General features: G+C 41.9%; 1 pseudogene; it reads right to left on the bottom strand.

Annotated features, from left to right (window-relative positions):
- Positions 1 to 623: 623 nt before the first annotated feature.
- On the bottom strand, positions 624 to 2,547 carry LOC116649490 (annotated as a pseudogene).
- Between the last annotated feature and the right edge of the window lie 15,688 nt (positions 2,548 to 18,235).

The raw sequence follows: 18,235 nt of genomic DNA on the forward strand, positions 1-18,235 counted from the left end.
TTTTATTGGAGAAGGGCATGTGGAGTTAACAACGTGAAGACAGTTGGGACCTGAGGTCGGGAAGAACACCCTCCCCTCCCCATATGTGGCCACTGCCTCAAATAAAAAAATAACCAGCTATGGGGACGCCTGGGTGGCTCAGTCGTTAAGCGTCTGCTTTCAGCTCAGGTCATGATTTCAGGGTCCTGGGATCGAGCCCTGCATTGGGCTCCCTGCTTGGTGCGAAGCCTGCTTCTCCCTCTCCCACTCCCCCTGCTTGTGTTCCTGCTCTCGCTATCTCTCTCTCTGTCAAATAAATAAATACAATCTTTAAAAAAAAAAAACAACAACAACTATGGGAGAGCCGATGCGACAGTGACAGAGGGTGGGGAAGGGAACACGGAACCCCAGGGCAGCAGAAGAGACCATGCGTGTGCTGGGAGGGCTCCAAGGCAGTGGCAGTACAAGTAACATGAGTAGGACTCTCTGTATCTTCCACATAGGTCTATGTAAATATATAGAGAGAAGTTGTTTGCTTTCCCTTGCTCTCTGCTCTGCTCCAGCTACTTGCTGCAGCCCCAGCTCCTCTTTCCACATGAGGGCGAAGGGAAGAAGATGATGAGCAAGTCATCACCAAACTGTGATCAGACCCACACATCCACCAGCTTCTGGATCTTCTGTGCTATTACAGGATTCTTTAAGTGTTCAGTGAGTGCCTGGGGTCCTTCTGCATCGGTGGCTCACTCATTATCTGCTCATTATCTGCTGCACCTCCATGCTGTCATGTCGCGCCTCCATGCTATCATGTCGGTTCTACTGAGCCATCATACAGCGTTGGTAACCGTCTGCCACCTCCTTACCATTGGAGTCCAGATCTAATGCCTTCCAGTAAACATCCATGGCTTTTGTGTAGTCCTTCGTCTCCTCTAGTGCAGCTGCTTGCCGTTTGTAACCCTTGATGAGGGTTGGCTCCAGCTGGATACATTCCTCACAGTCCTTGAGCACCAGCCGAAACTCCAGGAGTTTGGTGTAGCAGGCAGATTGATTGCTGTACAATTTGGCATCTCTTGGGTTCCATTTGATGGCTTCGGTATAATGCTTCATGGCCTGGGGAGAGTCCCCTTTCTGAAAACATTCATTGCCTTTGTTCTTCTCCTCCAAGGCCAGGTCAGGGTTTATACAGGCCAGCCACTCTTGGTCCTTGAGAATTTTCTCCACTTGTTGGCATTTCTTTTTTTTTTTATTTTTTTATTTTTTTATTGTTATGTTAATCCCCATACATTACATCATTAGTTATAGATATAGTATTCCATGATTCATTGTTTGTGCATAACACCCAGTGCTCCATGCAGAACGTGCCCTCCTCAATACCCATCACCAGGCTAACCCATCCTCCCACCCCCCTCCCCTCTAGGACCCTCAGTTTGTTTTTCAGAGTCCATCGTCTCTCATGGTTCTTCTCCCCCTCCGATTTCCCCCCCTTCATTCTTCACTTGTTGGCATTTCTTGAGCACATCTGGTGTTCAGGGCTCTGCCAAAGACTTGTTATAGAAATGGATGGCATCCTTGCACTTTTCTTCTTTGAAGTAGGAGTTGCCATCTAAGGCTATACCACCCTGAACGTGCCCATTCTCGTCTAAAGTAGGAGTTGCCAATTCGAGAATAAGCTTTGGCAATCTGTCAATAATCTTGGTTTTCTCGCCCCACCTCAACGGCCTTCTCAAAAAGCTCCCGGCATTTACTGTAGTCACCCTTCTCGAAGTACACAGCTGCTTGATTGGTCATGTAGGGCATGTTGGTGGGATCTAGGTCCTTGGCTCTGTCATAGCGCTTCAAGGCTGTGTCAAAGTCTTTTGTCTTGTAGGCCTCACTCCCCAACTCTTTTTCTTTCAGTGCCTGCTTCTTCTTCTGGGGAAGATCTTCTTTCACTGGCTCTGGCTTTGTGTCCTTTTTGGGAAGAGGTGGTAGTGGAGCTGTTGCAACTCCCTCCTCCTCATCCATACTGCCCAGACCAACTCCCAGCAAGACACTGAGAGTAGTCATGATCCGGGGATCTTACAGTTCGTACCTAGGTCACACGGCTTGTTTCATAGTTGCTCTATCAGTTGCTGGTAGGTAGGATCAGTGAGCAGCATCCTTGTCCTGGGATCACTCTCTAACTTGTGGTACAGATGCGGCATGTTGAAAGGATTCATGAATTTCCTCTCTGCACCACCGGGCCTCCATATTGTGTAAGCCCTCTTTGAGCTGAGGATTATTTGCTTCATGTTTTAAACCTTCTTTGTAGGTTCCCTTGGCTTCTTCGGATCAGTGTAAGAACTCAAGAGCTACTGCTTTCTGTGAATAGCCCTTGCCCCAGTCAGGCTTTAAGTCAATAATTTTGCAACCATCCTCATAAGCCTTCTGGTAGTCACCTTTCTTGGTGTAGGCTGCTGAGCAATTTCTGTAGAGCACATGGTTCTGGGGATCTAGCTTAATTGCTTCAGAGTAGCACTGTAATGCATCAACGATGTTGCCCACACTCAGGGCCTTATTGCCCTTCTCTTTTAGCTCATTTACCTGCTCCATAGCCCGGCCCGGAACCCAGTTGAATCAATTCCATCCACTCCACATTCTCAACCCTTAAAAATTATTTTCATTTAATATTTGGATAACTTTTTTCAAGGGAAGTTTCCCCCAAAATAGAGAGATTAAAAGGGCCTAAGCCCTTGGAGATATCACTGTTACTTTGATGAAGATTTTACTGTCTTGTCTTCCTAATCTGAGGCCAATATGTCGGGTAGTTATCAATGACATGAGCCAGATGGCTCATATTTATAATATTGACACTGGTGTAGGGCCAAAGTGCAGACTACTTATATATACACACATCTGCTAAAAGGCTCCTCCATGACAAAGAAGAACAGTTACATGGTAGGTGAATTCTCCCAGAAGTACAGCCCAAGCATGGCACTGCCAGCCTGCACTGGTGTGCTAGGAAGGGCCAGAGGGGCCAGCCCAAGATTCTGAGGAGATCTACAATGTACAATAAAATGTGGCATGTATTACTAGTCCCTGATAACCCAGCACATTGGGCTATCTCAACCTAGTCTCCCTTATCTTCAGGATACCCAATTTTACCTCCATCAGCTTCTTTCCAAACCTTCACCCCTTCACTTTTTGTTGAAAGGGTCAACTTGATGCTGAGATTTGAGATTTCTGCAATACTCAGCTACTGCTTCAAGGATGCTGTAGTAGATGAATCATAACAATAACAACTATTATTATGCTATAGAAAGAGGTTTTCTCTTTAGAGGCTCCCAAATAGAAACTATCATAATATGTGGGAGCAAGGCCAAGAGATACCACCATCTGATAACAAACTGAATGAGTCAGGGCATAGTTGATGAGCTCAGACATTTCCTGGACATATTTCAGGGACCTTCCCAGAAATAACCCATTATCCATTGTGATGGGTGCCAGAATCATTCTCCCGGCATGTTAGATAAACTCTACGTGGAAGCTGCTGGCTCCATGCCAGCCTCCTTAATAATAAGAGGGTTTGGTACCTCCTTAATAATAAGAGGGATTGTGGAGGAAGAAGAGTTGGAGGGTAAGAAATGCAGTCTCTTGGGGGCGAGGGACAAGACCCAATGGTTAACAGGCAGAATATGCCCACTGTGGCCAGCAGAGGGCAGCAGAACCAGACTACTCCTGCAGGTGGCCCCTGTGGCCCCTGTGACCCCGTGGCAGCTGCTGTGGACATGGGTGCTCCAGGAGACCAGGACCACAAAGAGTAGTCCCTAGAAAAGGTACAGCTAAAGTGGGAAAGGAGGTTTGGGGAAAGAGATTTCCTTCCCAGTGATGATATTCTTCCCTGAAATCAATCCACGGTCCAGCCTCCTGGAAGATGAGATTAATCTTCCAAAGCCTGGTCATCCCAAGAGGAATAGTCAGAATAGCGATTTGGATCACACAAAGCTGAAGACTAGAACATAAACTCCTAATGACTCAATCAAGATAGAAACAATTCATTAAACTCAGCCTGGAACAGTCACCCATGCTTCCTTGTATGCCCCAACAGATTTACCACCACATTGCCCATGCCCCCAGTGTCCACCGCCTCTACAACAAAGAGGGATAATATAAACACTTTGGTCTCATCTTCCCAATAGATCTCCTGCCCTCCATCTTCTTTTCCAGAAGGTCACTGTTCTCACTCAGAGGGTGGTGAGTACGGGCAATATGCACAGTGAGGGCCTGCTTCATTGCCTCCCGTTCTTCTTTGGTTAAGCCAGAGATGACTGAGTATAGTTGAATTTTACTGCCCTTGAAAAATAGCAAGACTCCTTACATCTCACATGTAGAGGTAGGGTCAAGGGCAGCATACCACTATGAATTATTCCTAATAAGATGACTGTCCCAAAGGGTTGGGGCAGATGCTCAGATGGGAAATTATGGCTAGCCTTGTTATCAAAAATGTAAGTCTAACCAGGCAAAAGCATTGCTGGCAATGAATTTCCAGCCCTTCCCCTGGCCCTGTAAGCTAAAGAAGGTCCTTCCTTTTTCTCTTCAGTTCCTTCCTTTCCCACGGTCCTCCCAGCAGGCTCCTGTTTTAGGGGCTCTCATGAGGCAGAACTGGGAGGAGAATAACACAAAGAAACTCACAGATCAGGCTGAAGGAGCATGTCCAAATCTGTGTTTTAGAAGAGAGAAGCCCAGAAGCAGCTGTGGAAGGGGAGTGGGTGGGCGAGGACATGGGGATTCTAAGAAGTGTTTCTGTGAGTTGCAGCCTTTCATGACATTAAAAAAAAAAAAAAAAAAAAAAATGTTGCTCAACTGTGTTCATTTGGTGCAGATCTTCTTTGAGAATGGACCCTATGAATCATAGTTTCAATAGAATTATAGAAGACACTAACATAATTCTGCCTCTGCCTTTGAACAACCATTTGCATAATTTGAGTAGGTTATCCTGTAGCTCATGAGGAGCATGGAAAATTACCTAACTCACAGAATCTCAGCATACCAAAACCAAGCAAATCAAAAGCCAGAAATACTTATCAAAACTCTGCTGTTTCTGATCTTCGCTTCCATGTTGTTGCACCTAAAGCTTTTTAGAATCATCTTTGCTGCTTGAAAACTGTGGGAGATATTTCCACTCCATCTCTCTAGGAAAGTTTCTTTTTCTAGGGACCGTTAGCTTTACCATCTCATTACACAGCTCGAGGCTGTCCTCCAAAACCTCTCACTATGACCCAGACTGACCAGGCTGATGCCTTCTACACTGATGCCTCCCCAACATGACAGAGCCAGTGATCTTGGTGCAGTGCCTTTTTCTGTCCTGGAGGGACCCTTTTAACTTCCAGAATTGAAGGCATGTAAAGAAGAAAATAGTTGCTGGGTGTTATTATAGCCCCAAGGCCAAAAGGCGCTTGATTAATTAAATGTTACATGTGGATTTAGGGTGACACCGGGAGTAACAGGCATGGGGACAAGAGTGGCTTTTCCTCCTTAAAAAAGGAAAACAAACAGAAGAGGTAACATTACCTAGAGAAAATCTCCTGGTTACAGATAGAATTTTGATATGTGAGCAGCTGGGATTTCCTTCTCTCCCAGATTTTTTTCTTCATTGGAGGAAGATGAGGGCAGAGATAACTGAGAAGAGCTGGAATTCACTGGGGAAATTACCTCAGAAACCAGCTATAGATGAGGGCACCACAGAAACAGGTCCCCCTGTAACCATGGTGACAAGCAGAGGAAGAAAGGGGTGGAGAGAGGAGGGAGCAAACAGCCAGTGCAGTTAGAGGGCAGGAGGAATGCAGGGAGGGGAGGGGACACCCAGGTCAACAGAGTGAGTGACAGGAGCTTTTAAGCTAACTTCAGGTTTTTAAAGGAAGAAAGAATTTGTGACTGCAATTAACTAGGAAGGCAGGATGCATGTTACATTATGGATTCCTTTTACATTTAGAGAGTGTTTTAAATGTTTCTAGAGTTTAGCTATTTTAACAAAGCGAGATTAGGAGTGAGCAGTGGAAAGTTGTGGTTGAGTTGGGGGTGGGGATGGGGAGGGTGGAGGAGAAAGGAAGGCACACTCGGAGCTACCCAGAAGCCCAGAGACTGCAGGCATCTAGAGTCAACACAGCACCCGACTGCCTCCTGGGGGCAGCTGTCTTCCCAGAGATGCCCTTACAGGCTTACAGGGAAAAACCAAAGCCAGAAGTACAGGAGGCCACATTTAGCAAATATAAATACAGGATGCCAGTTAATTTTGCATGTCAGATAAACAGCAAATAATATTTTAGTAGGTTTGTGTTCCACGGCAACCCTCATAAGGTGGTACCCACTAATTAAATATCTTCTTGTTCTCTCATCCCCTATATATTTAAAAAAAGAAAGGAGAGAGGCAAGGAAGGAGAAAGAGAAGGAAGGGAGGGAGGGAAGGAGGGAAAAATGGAGGGAGGGAGGGCAGATCTCAACCCTCTGAACACCAAATGGTTAGTTTCTAATTACTGACCCACACTCCATTCCTGCTTGCTCCTCTCTCTCCTCACCATCATAGAACTTTCCTTAACTATTCAACTTTCTTTAACTAACTCAATGTCTTCAAACAATCCGGTCAGAACAAAGCCACACACAATCAGACCAAACCTCTCTGATTCCTACAAGCTCCGACTGTCTTTTCCTGGATGCTACCTGTGTGTGATGACACCTCCTCCAGCCTCACCTGGTGCCTCCACACTGACCTCACCAAGCTTTCTTGCAGCTGCCTGTTGTTCCTGCCGGGTCTATACCTGTACCAGTTGACCCCACCTCTGAGCTCCCTGCTGGCACTTTTCTCGGGCCTTTGTCCATGATTAATACACACCTCTTAAAGTGTCTACCAATTAAGTGGCAGGTATCAATAAATTCCGTCACAGCAATATTTCAAAGAAGTGTTTTACAAAACAAATCAACATCTATGGTTCAGCAGTGGTACTGATGTTCTCAGATGGATTTTTCTCACTCATGCCACCTCAGCTCCAGCCCTAACCAAACACCACTATAGAAAAGACCAAACACAAGACAAGAAATGGGTTCACACATCAGCTTAAAACTTCAATCAGATCATGTCATTTGGGTTAAGAACATCCTATATTATCTTGGGATTTGTGTGTTTTACTGTATGGATGTCACAACTCAGTGAAAGATAAAATATTAAGTGGGCCAACCACAGTAATTCATTACCACATCATCCTTTTTTATTCCTTCCTGACAAGGATCACAATCTAGTATTTATGTTGATTCATTTACTGTCTGTCTTTCCCCTCAATCAGAGTTGGTAAAATGATGGCCCATTGTCCAAATCCAGCCACCATCTCTTTTTGTAAATTAAGTTTTATTGGAACTCAGCCATGCCTGTTCATTGACTATTTTCTGTGGTTGCTTTTGGGCTACAGTGGTAGAGCTAAGTAGTTATGACAGAGATTTTGTGGCACCATGAAACCTAAAATGTTTACTATCCAAACAAAATTTGACAACCCTTGCCCTAGACTGTAAATCCCATGAAGGTAAGAACTGTGTCGTTCTTGCTCATCTCTATCATCAGGGTCCAAACAGTGCCTGGCCCAAACTCAGCAATCCTTCAACAAATATTGGCTCCCCATTATGCCTTCTGCCAACTGGCCCCTACTGCAGTCTCCTAGTTGCTCATCAGAGCCTGGATCCTGGCTAGTTGCCTGCAAACTGAAGGTTCTTGCCATCTGCCATCCCCTCCTAGTCCTGCCTTCTTGCTCTGTATCTCCAACTGGTGCTCCTGAAAAGTGATCTGATCAAAACCAACAATCCCACACCACAAAGCTTCCTCTGGGTTTTGTCCATCAGAACCATGTTTTGTAATCAATCTTCATGTGGCCAGCCCATTCTTTATAATCATGAAAGCATTCCTATCTAAAATTTCATTCTTCTATCATTCAGCTTCTTGACAACATATTTATTTAGGTTTTTTTCTATATAAAAATGATTTATAGGGGGCGCCTGGGTGGCTCAGCCGTTAAGCATCTGCCTTTGGCTCAGGTCGTGATCCTAGGGTCCTGGGATCACCGCCCCCCTCCCCCAGCTTCAGGCTCCCTTCTCAGCAGGAAGCCTGCTTCTCCCTCTCACACTCTCCCCGCTTGTGTTCCCTCTCCTGCTATCTCTCTCTGTCAAATAAATAAATAAAATCTTAAAAAAAAAAAAAAAGATTTATAGGTATAATATAAGATTTTGGAAAAATCGAAAATAAAAGGAAAAATCACCAAAACACAATCACTTTCATCATTTTGATGTAGTTTCTTTCCGTTGTTCTATCTTTCTATGCTTCTTTTTTTTTTAAGCACACTTGTATAAAACAACAAAAAATGTCTGAAGGTAATTTTTTCTCTTGCATTATAAAAGCATTTTTATATGCACATTCTTTGTAAATTATTATTTTTAGTACCTGCACAATATTACATTGAGTGAATATATTTATGAAATATTTCCCTATTGTCAAAAAATATTTATAATATATCCAGATTTTTATAACCAAAAAAAAATTATGAAGATCTTTGTCCATGTAGCTTTTTTTCCCCTACCTTTTGGATTACCTCCTCAAGTCAGATTTCCAGAAGCAGAATTACTGGATCAAAGGATTTTGTTTGTTCGTTTCGATACGTATTGTCATTCTCCCTTTTTAAAAGGTTTTTATGGATAAAGTTCTCAAAGTAAATATACTCATAATCCTCTTTACTGTATCCCAAATCCATAAGAATGAGAGATAATATATTAAGATATATATTTATACACTACTCTCAAAACACAAGAGAAAAATCTCAGTGGCTCAAAACACAGAGTAAAGCTTAAACAATAAGGGAACTGTTAAGTCACAGGAACCGAAGATGGGACTGGAGCCAGGCAGGCAGAAATGGAATTAAATACCTCCTAGAAAAAGCTGGAATACACCTTCTGTAACAAGAACCTGAGCTGGACTTCCCACTCAAGAACAGTGGGTGATATCTCTCCATCCATGCATCTAGAATTGTGGCAGAAACACACTACTTGCTCAGGGCCAGTGTCCATAGCACAGTCTCCTTCTGGTCTGTACCATGTGAATTGCAGGGAATTGTCCCTCCAGAAATGGGGAGCTCTGAGCTGAACTACAAATACATGACATCAGTTGAGCCTGGTCAATCCATGAGACCAAGGCTAAGGCAGCTAAGAAATTACCTCACAGACAAGGGAGATATAGGAGAAAATTCCCACACAATATGAGATTTCCAGGAAAAGTTTAAAAACACATTTAGCACAATGAAAAGTAGTCACAAAAGAAAGATTTATATCCTAAGGTGACAGAGATACAAGCACCTGACAAGAAGTTTGAAATGAATCTGTCTGAAATCTTCAAAGAAATAAAACAAGGTAACAATAATAAAATCAATAAGATATTCTAAAACTGGAATAGGTAAATAATGAAAAGAGCATAAAAAAATTATCTACCCTCAAACTTAAAAACAAAACCAGCCCTTAAAGGAACTGTACTTCACTACATTGACAGAAGAGGGTGATCTTGAACTAGGAATGGCAAATTACTCTATATCCATGACATGAAATGAAGCTCCATAAATCCACACAAAGCTACTCCAAGGGGAAGAAAACAATTAGGATAAAAACACCTCAGCTGAAGAAAATTTTTACCAAAAACAACCACAGAGCAACCACAAAACACAAAATTCCAAATGGAATTAATATCCTCAAACAAGCATCTGAAAATATGAAAAATCACCTTAAATCAGAAATTTAAAATCCAAGAACAGAAATGGACAGAGTGGTAGATAGATAGATAGATAGATAGATAGATAGATAGATAGATAGATCGATTGAAGTCAGGAAAGAAAAGACAAAATCATCTTAGGAATGAAAGCTCCATGTACCCAATGGAGAATAGACTCAAATGAAGTTTTAACAAAGTATCGAGGAGTGGCAGGAAGATAAACAAGAGAAACAAAATAAAGAAGGAAGTAAAAAGATTCAGAGAGAAAGTGGTTGAAACGGAAGACAAAGAAAATTGAGGATATAGATCATCCCAACCCCTGAAGAAGACATATGAAACACTGGAATAAAACTTGTATTTAAACCTACAATCCAAAATGGAGAGATATACCATATTCATGTACTGGAAGATTCAATATTATTAAGATGTCAGTGTTCCCCAGACTGAACTATAGACTTGTCTATGAAAAACTCCTTGTTTCTCCTTTCTTCTCACACTTAACAACTCTTCTGACAGTGTTGGGTAGTAGAAGTGTGGATTTGTTCCTACACCCACCAACTCTCCAATACCAGCTGAGTGTCCTATAGTTCAACTCAGTTCTGCACTGTCTACTTGGAGTTAGCATTAGATCCCACAATTTAAGGGCTCAGTACCACAAGACTGTCCCCACTTCTGATGCCTATTTTAAGTCCCAGGTTATCTCTTATACTTCTGACCAGCAACCTGCTATAATTCAGGGTTCCTGTGATTCCCTCCTCAGGTCTGATAACTTGCTGGAACAGGTCACGGAAGTCAGGTAAACACTTACTATGTTTAATATATAATAAAAGATATGATAAAAGACACAGATGAACATCCAGGTGAAGAGATACATGGGGAAAAGTCTGGAAGTGTCCCATATGTAGGAACTTCTGTCTCTGTGGAGTTGGAGTATACCACTGTCCCGGTACATGGATGTGTTCACCAACCCAGAAACTCCCCAAACCCTATACTTTTGGGATTTTATGGAGGTTGTATTGTGTAGGTATGACTGATCATTAACTTAATCTCTAGCTCCTCTCCCTTTCTCAAAGAATAGGGGGTGGGGCTGAAAGTTTAAAGCTTCTAATTGTGGCTACGTATTTCTGGTGACCAGCATGCATCCTGAAGCCATCCAGGAACCCACGAAGAGTCATCTCACAAAAAACATTCTTATCGGGGCACTGGGTGGCTCAGTCATTCAAGTAGTTAAGCATCTGCCTTCAGCTCAGGTCATGATCCTGGAGTTCTGGGATGGAGCAGCATCGGGCTCCCTGCTCAGGGGGAGTCTGCTTCTCCCTCTCCCTCTGCTCCTCCCCCCCTACCCTGCTCATGCTCGCTCTCTCTCAAATAAATAAATAAAATATTTTAAAAACAAAACAAAACAACATTCCTACCACCCGGGGAATCCCAAGGGATTTAGGGGCTCTTTGCTAGGAATCAAGATCAAAGACTAAATGTTAGAACAGAAGATGCTACTTGTGCTCTCAGCACTTAAGAAATTACAAGGGTATTAGGACCTCTGTGCCAGGAACCAGGGACAGAAACATACTTTTTTTTTTTCTATTATTTCACAAGACTCAGTATTGTTAAAATATCAGTTCTCCCCAAATTGAACTATAGACTCAATCCCAATCAAAATCTCAATAAACTTTACTGTAGGAATTGATAAGCTGTTTCTAAAACTTACACAGAAATGCAAAAACCTAGAAGAGCCAAAACAATTTTGAAAGAAAAGAACAAAGTTGGAAGACTTAAAATACTTGATTTTGAGACTTACTATAAAATGAGCCATAATCAAGAAGAGTGGCATTCGGGGCACCTGGGTGGCTCAGTCGTTAAGCGTCTGCCTTCGGCTCAGGTCATGATCACAGGGTCCTGGGATCGAGCCCCACATCAGGCTCCCTGCTCGGCGGGAAGCCTGCTTCTCCCTCTCCCACTCCCCCTGCTTGTGTTCCCCCTCTTACTGTCTCTCTCTCTGTCAAATAAATAAATAAAATCTTTAAAAAAAAAAAAAAGAAGAGTGGCATTCAATGGGAATCACCCCATACCTGTTAGAATGGCCATCAGCAAAAAGATAGGAGATAACACATGTTAGCATGGATGTGAAGAAAAGGAAACCCTTGTGCACTGTTGGTGGGAATATAAATTGGTGCAGCCAGTATTGGGAAAATAGTATCGAGGTCCTCAAAAAAAAAGAAAGAAAGAAAGAAAGAAAGAGAGAGAGAGAACTACCATATGATCTAGCAATTTTACTCCTGGGAATATATCCAAAGGAAACAAAAACACTAATTTGAAAAGATATCTGCATTCCCCATGTTCATAGCAGCATTATTCACAATAGCCAAGACATGAAAACAGCCTAAGTGTCCACTGATAGGTGAATGGATAGTTGTGGTATATATACCCATATGATGGAATATTATGTAACCATTAAAAAAGAGGACATTCTATCATTTATAACATGGATGGACTTAGCATTACCCTAAGTGAAATAAGTCAGGCAGAGACAAACAACTACTGTAAGATCTCATTTATATAGAGATCAGATTCGTGGGGGTGGGGAAATGGGGATTTGGAGGAAGATTGTCAAAAGGTACAAACTTCCAGTCAAAAGATAAATACTAGAGATGTCACATACAACACGATGGCCATAGTCAACACTGCTAGATGATATATAGGAAAGTAGTTAAGAGAGTAGATCCTAAGAGTTCTCATCACAGGGAGAAATTTTTTCCCTTTCTTTTTATTCTATCTATATGAGATGATGGATGTTAACTAACCTACTGTGATAATCATTTCATGATATATGTAAATCAACCATCATACTATATACCTGAACTTTATGCAATGATGTATGTCAATTATTTCTTAATAAAACTGGGGGGGAAACTGCTTTTAAAAAAGGAAAGAAACAGTGTACTGGGGGGCGCCTGGGTGGCTCAGTCATTAAGCATCTACCTTTGGCTCAGGTCATGATCCCAGGGTCCTGGGATCGAGCCCCACATCGAGCCCCACATCGGACTCCCTGCTCAGCAGGAAGCCTGCTTCTCCCTCTCCCACTCCCCCTGCTTTGTTCCTGCTCTCGCTATCTCTCTCTCTCTGTCAAATAAATAAAATCTTAAAAAAAAAAAAAAAGAAACAGTGTACTGGCATAAGACTTGACATATAGATTAGTGGAAAAGACTAGAAAGTCTTAAAGTAGACCCACACATATATGGTCAATTGATTTTTTATAAAGGTATTAAAGTAATTCAGTGGGGAAATAATTGTCTTTTCAATAAATGGTGCTAGAACAACTGAAAATCCATATAAAAAATGAACCTCAACTATTACTTTATATTATGCATAAAAATTTATTTAAGATGAATCATAAATCTAAACATAATATTTAAAAATATAAACCTTGTAGAAGAAAATATAGTAGAAAATATCTGTGACCCTGGGATAAGCAAAGATTTCTTAGATTGGGCATAAAAAGCACGAAGTATAAAAGGGAATTGATAAATTAGGCTTCATTAAAATTATAAACTTCTGCTCTTTCAAATACACCGTTGAAAAAGAAATAGACAAGCCATGTAATGGGATAAAATATTCATATATATATATACATATATATAGGACCAAAGAATTATAGCCGGAATATATAAAGAACTCTTATAACTCAATAATGAGAAGATAGATTACTTCATTTTAAAAACTGGAAAGGAAGGAAGATTGGGAAGGAAGAATCTCTGGCAAGCTGATGTGGAGTCCTCAAACCAAAGTCAGGGTCCTCTTGATAGAATGGGCTCACCTTAGTCCCTCTGCCATGCTCAGTAATTGGAAGGAGCAGCCCTAGGAAGCAGGTCTCTACACAATGGTGGCAGTGGATCTAGAGAGGCAGAGGTTGTGGCCAGCTAGGGAATTTTGCTCTTCACAGTAGAAAATAAAGGTGGTACATTTTCATGGCCACCCCATCCTCTTTCTCTCCTTTAGATTCTTCTTGGCCTTTGATCTCCCAAGTATTATTTTTCTCTGAGCCTCTATTCCTCCTCTGTAAAATCACAGAGATGGTACCAAACTTTATGCATTTTCCTAACATCTGACAAAGATGAGGAACTCCAGCTCTCCAAGAGGCCCCCTTGAAATTTTGCAACAGAAAAATACTATTCTCACTATACCTAGGGCCCACCCCTTTTCTCTAGCCCCAGAGCCCCTAGCATGGTGTGTACCCATCCATCTCAGGGAATTCTGTCCCATTCCTACACTGTAATAAGATGCTAGAATGCAGAAAATCCCACATTACACCATTAGCCAATTCCATGTGTGTGTTTCTCTCACAGTTTTAAGCAGCTTTTAAATGTTTAAAGCATCTTTTTTTTTTTTTTTTGGAAAACCTGGTGATTCTATCATAAACAATTTTCTGAAGATTCCTCTGGCCCACATGCGCTGTTAAACTTTGAAGTTGCTATGGGAACCAGTGTTTTTTAAATAAATTATTTATGTAAAGGAGAAAGAGACTTTGATGCCTATCTCAAAGAAAAACAAATGAGGCATTGGAAGATATTTTTAAAAAATTAAAAACCTGAACACATTAATAACAAGAAGAGCTTTTCATTCTTTACTTAAATTGTACAAATGGAAAGCTTGCAGAAATTCTGCTATGTGGGGAATTAGTCAATTATGTACTTCTATGAACAAAGTCAATTAGTATTTGTTGAATGAATGAATGAATGAATGAATGAAGAATGGGAGACAAGGTAACCCTGAGACAGTGTTGGATAAACTGGTCATGCTTTACTACTCACTTGGGTTATGGGAATTAGAGGGGTTCGTCACCCCATGATTAACCACTAATCCCAGCTTTTCATCAGTTCTGTCCTTTAAACCTTGAGAGATTTCACTATGAATCACACATTCATTTTTCAGAAACCTATTTTCTAGGCTGTAGGCATTTAAAAGTTGGTGTCTACAAAAATGTCATACTATAAACCAGCTCAAGAAAGCCAATGGTAATATATGATTGTAGGCCAGAGGCTTCCTGCCACACAAATTTACCCACTATAACCAGGTATTAAAATCTCTCAAGTATAAAACAAGATCACATTAATTTTTAATGTCCACATTTGAATGACTGGAACCACTGGGATCATTGCTAAACCTCAGAGGCTGTAGTGGACACAGGGATGGCGAATCCTAGGTCACCCTACAGGGAAGGATTTTTCCAGCCACTGGGACTATTGTCCACAAAGAAACTTCAGTTGTCAGCATCTTCAGGGTCAGCCTCAGCTACAGAGAGATGCCTTGCCTATGGCCATAGCTTTCCTGGGACAGCTTATACCCCAGAATGGATGGAAGCCGGGGTAGAAAGTCCCAGCCATTTCGACCCAAGGTGGAACAACTTGGGTGCTTTTGGTTGCCTGTAGGGTTCTTTGAGGCTGTTGGGCCTACATCTCAGTTCACCTTCTTTCTCAACCCAGTACAGCTTTCTTTTCCCCCCTTCTGAGTGTGTTGATCTCAAAGGCACTTCTTAGTAAAAACCCTGCACACTAACTCCATCTCACAGTCTGCTTGCCAGAGGACCCAACCTCAAAAATTCCTCCTATCCCCTGCCAATTGCATTGCCAAATAAAATATTGCCCAATGAAATGTAAATTTCAGATAAACAATGGATAATTTTTTTTAAAGATTTTATTTATTTATTTGTCAGAGAGAGAGAGAGCACAAGCAGGGAGAACGGCAGGCAGAGGGAGAAGCAGGCTCCCTGTTGAGCAGGGAGCCCAATGCGGGACTCGATCCCACGACCCTGGGACCATGACCTGAGCCGAAGGCAGACGCTTAACCAACTGAGCCACCCAGGCATCCCTGGATAATTTTTTAGAATAAATATGTCCCAAATATTTTTATGGCTTATGGCTCTACTCCCTTGTATGCCTAGTATGGTACTCTGCTTAAGCAAATGCTTGCTGGATGAATGAGAATGTTAGGACCCTGTCTTTTTTTTTTTTTTTTTAAGATTTTATTTATTTATTTGACAGAGAGAGAGACAGCGAGAGAGGGAACACAAGGGGGGGAGCGGGAGAGGGAGAAGCAGGCTTCCCACCGAGCAGGGAGCGTAATGGGGCTTGATCCCAGGATCCTGGGATCATGACCTGAGCCGAAGGCAGATGCTTAACGACTGAACCACCCAGGCGCCCCTAGGATCCTGTCTTAAAACAGTGCCCTGTCACACAAGGAAGAAGGCAGAGGTAGACAATAGTCTCCTACTTTCCATTACGCAAGTGTTTCTCAAAATGTCCACAGGTAAACAACATCCCAATGACCTGGAGGTGCTGGTTACAAATACAGATTCCCAGGCCTCACCCAATTAACTGAACAAGGATCTCTGTGGCTGATCCCTAGAAATCTGCATTTGTAGCAGGCTACCTGGGTGAGTCTTCTGCCTCCTAAAGTTTGAGAACCTTCGACACTGAGAATGGTGACCTTGAACTAGAAAGACCAGTTTCATCTAAATTGAGAAGGTCTTTCTGTGGTCACCAAAGAACTGGGGAGAAGAGGGGACTAGCCCTGTCTCTTTCCTACTTGTCTACTTGCTTTCCCTTTCCTCTTGAGTCTCCTTTAGATGGAAAGTAAGTTCTTGGACGAGGCTGATCACAAACTCAGGGAGAAGCAGCTTATACGGATACCGATTTATTTATTCAACATAGTACTGGAAGTCCTAGCCACTGCAATCAGACAAAAAGAAAGAAATAAAAAGCATCCCATTGGTAAGGAAGAAGTAAAACTTTCACTATCTGCAGATGACATGATACTATTTTTTGAAAACCCTAAAGACTCCACCAAAAAACTACTAGAACTGATAAATGAATTCAGTAAAACCACATGATATAAAATTAATACACAGAAGTCTGTTGCATATCTACACACTGATAATGAAGTAGCAGAAAGAGAAATTTAAAAAACAATCCCATTTACAATTATACCAAAAATAATAAAATACCTAGGAATAAACTTAGCCAATGAGGTAAAAGACCTGTACTCCAAAAACTATTTTTAAAAAATATTGATATACTAAATCAGAGACTCTGAGAGTAATATGTTGAGCACAGCAGGGCCTCACAGAAGCCAGAGTGACTGGGATAGGCTTTAGGGAAGAGATGGCTTTGAATGGTAGGCAGTGTTTACATGGGCAGATTGGAGAGGTTTGAGCATTCTAGAATTCTAGAATCTTATAAGCAGGAGAAGCATGACAGGGGAGACATTTATTGTTAGAATGCTCCTGGAAATCAGAATCTGGATGGCAGGTTCAGGAACATTCCTTCCTAGATAAAACACACAGTGTCATGTTTCTGCTGCCAGATGCCCCCCGGGAAATAAGCAGAGAAATCTTCCTTTGGGGTTTGATCAGATCTCAAATGGGTCAACACAATGCACCAAATGCTCGTCCACCGGGAGTTCACAGATTGGTGCCCCAGTTGGCTGGACACTGAGTTCTAAAAGCTCCCATTAATGTTTATATCTTTGGCAGAGTCCTCCTTACACAAAACTCTACTCTCTTCCCCACAGGATGAAGGTGGGTGGGTGAGGGAGTGGTTTTCCCCAGATACCAAATGATACCACAAAATTTTCCTCTCCCCATCTCTATTTTATCAAGTAAGGAACAATAAGATTCACAGGTAAGAGCCATCTATACGTTTGGGGTTTGTGAAAGGTGGTTTGGGGCTGATGAAAAAGATGTCACCTCCGTGGAGGGGTGAGGTGAGCATTGTCACTCTCTGTACACACTTGGCTAGAGCAGCAGGTGCGTGTTAGGGAAGAATAAAAATCATATTGGAAAATTGACAGCGGTTTGCCAGCCATGGTATGCTAAGAGTTACTGTTTATCTTCTCAGCACATCTTTATAGACTCATTTTATTCTTGTCATTCCAGTCTTAGCTCGCATGTCACCTCCCTCAGAGAGGCCATCCTTAAGCACCCATTCTAAAATCCCTCCCTCCCTACTCTGTCACTCCATCACATCACACCACTTTATTCTGTTTAGAGTACTACTCTTATATTTAAAATTATGTTGCTCATTTACTTATTTTCCTGCTTGTTATCTTTGCCCTCACTAGAATGTAAATTCCATAGGGACCAGGTCTATCTCTGTTTTGTTCACAGCTGCAGTCCCCTGCTTCACATTATTCCTAGCATTTAGTAAGTACTTGATAAAATATGTGTTGAATGAATGAGTGAACTTACATTTTCTTTTCATTAAACATCATGAATATTTGTTAATCCATACCAGAAACATAAGCATAAATGCTATAATGCTAGAAGCATCGGTACCACAGGGGCCCATAGCTTGCACTGTTCCTCAGAATCCATGTGGACTCTTTTGCAAATCCTGCACTACATATGAAAAGTCACTGACAAGGTCAATGAAGAAAAAAACAAAAGTTGAGAATTTGCAGGTCTTTCTCAAGTGGTAGCACAGGGTTTTCTGATTTGACATTTAAGGGAAAATCAGC

Source organism: Phoca vitulina, unplaced genomic scaffold (assembly GCF_004348235.1).
Source record: "Phoca vitulina isolate PV1807 unplaced genomic scaffold, GSC_HSeal_1.0 scaffold48, whole genome shotgun sequence".
NCBI classification, from domain to species: Eukaryota; Metazoa; Chordata; class Mammalia; order Carnivora; family Phocidae; genus Phoca; species Phoca vitulina.